At 54.1% G+C, this 2027-nt stretch overlaps 1 pseudogene; it reads left to right on the forward strand.

The window, feature by feature from the left end:
* Positions 1-842: 842 nt before the first annotated feature.
* On the forward strand, positions 843-1616 carry LOC125518988 (annotated as a pseudogene).
* Positions 1617-2027: the final 411 nt, after the last annotated feature.

The following is a 2027-nucleotide window of genomic DNA, read 5'->3' on the forward strand; positions in this document are numbered from 1 at the left end:
CTCTCTTTTTGATTCTCAATACAATGGTCTCTTAGAGATCTATTTGATGTAATGACTTTTTGCGGTGTGTTTGTTGGATCCAATGAAGTTCGAGTTTATGATCAGATTTTTATTCATGAAAAATATTTGAGTCTTCTTTAATCTGGCATATGCATGATTACTTATAGCCTCGTATTTCTTCTCCGAATCTTTGGTTTTGTTAGGCTGACTAGATTGATTTTTCTTGCAATGGGAAGAGGTGCTTTGTGATGGGTTCGATCCTGCGGTGTCCTCACCCAGTGACAGAAGGGGTAGCGAGGCACACATGTACCATTGCTATTAGGGATAAAATGATGGGGTTTATTCCCACATGAATAGATCTTGTCTACATCATGTCATAGTTCTTATTGCATTACTCCGTTTCTCCATGAACTTAGTACACTAGATGCATGCTGGATAGCGGTCGATGTGTGGAGTAATCTCTACTATTAAAGGGCGATCGAACGTCGTGATGGTTCGACCTCCAGCACCCCCACCCCATCGACACGTGGTAAAAAAATCGATCGATCCCGCACGCACGAGAAACCCGGAAAATCAGCCCACGCTCCCACCCCATCGTCGCTAAAAAAGAATAAACTTCCGCCCACAAACACGTCCCGCCCCCACCTCTCCCCAACCCCTCACTCCCGATCTCGTCTCTCCTGCCAAAAATCATCGCGGACACAGAGAGGAAGGAGCGCAGCGGAGGCGCCGAGGAGGAGGGGGTCGCCTCGCTCGCTTCTGCTGATGACGATCATGCCCACCGCCAACCCTCACCGTCGTCGCTGCCGCGGTGGACAGAAAGAGCAGGGCTGCGTGCGCCAATGCCGGCACTGGCGGGGCCTGCGAGGAGAGCGCCCGCCCTGAACCCGACCCCACCCCCAGGCGAGCTCCAGTTCCTCCTCCCTGCAATCTGCTCCTAAGTCCTAACGACGTGGCTTATTGCAGGTGGAGGTGGAGTACGCACCGGAGAAGCCCGACCTCGACCCCCTCCTGCCGTCACGGGCGGCCCTGTACAACCCCAAGACCAACTACACCTCACCGAGGCCGCGGTTCCTCCATTACAAGCCTGACCCCCTCGGCGCTGGCGTCAGGCGCCTCAAGGACGGCTTCGCCTCCGCCTCCGAGAGGAGCGACGAAACCGATGCCACTGCCACCACGGAGGACGACCTCACGTACGGAGGAGGAACAAGAGCAACCACAGCAAAATCACCTGCTCTCACCGCTCCATCTGAGGCCGCTGAGGCTTCCGTCCTGGCACCAGAGCCTGCGTCTGTTTGCTGTGGCCCCCTCTACTGTCATCGGAGGTTTCTGCGGTGAAGCCAGAGCCGGCTCGCGTCTCTACACCGGAGCCTAGGGCAACTCCTCTGCGAGCTCGTGCACTGACACCGGAGCCGGAGCTTGGGGTGCGAGCTCAAGTGAAGAAGGGATCCGCGTTGAGGTTCCTACTTCCCCTTGCTTTCGTTCTGTTCATGTTTGCTGCTTTCGTGTGCGTGCTGCTGCAGAGCCAGAAGGTGATGTTGTGGTGGAAGAAGAACCAGTTGATGATGCTGGAGTGGGAGAAAAATCTGATGCATCAGACTACTACGACATGGTAGTAGATGAGCTTGATGTTGTAATGTCAGAAGAAGCTCCTGGTAGTGCCAGTGCCTTGGAGGAGCACTTGAATATCCAAGATGCAGTTTCTGGCTTGACTGTAGAATCAGAGGGTGTTGCTGCAGTGGTAGAAGAATCTTATGCATCAGACTACTCCAAGGCAGTAGATGAGCTTGATGTTAGAGCATCAGAAGCAGCTCCAGGTAGCAGCAACGGCGAATAGATCAGTGAGGATTTGGACACCCCATCTCAACCTGCTGAGCAGCGTGAACAGGATGTTGAGAGTAGTGAGCCCGAGAACAATCACGGCAGTGGCAAGGAGGGCCAGGAGCCGCATCTTGGTCTTGAATCGGATTCGAGCGTGTCGATCGCCAGGCTACCTGGACAGAATCTCAAAGCCTGCAGCAGCAGGT

Source organism: Triticum urartu, chromosome 7, assembly GCF_003073215.2.
Source record: "Triticum urartu cultivar G1812 chromosome 7, Tu2.1, whole genome shotgun sequence".
NCBI classification, from domain to species: domain Eukaryota; kingdom Viridiplantae; phylum Streptophyta; class Magnoliopsida; order Poales; family Poaceae; genus Triticum; species Triticum urartu.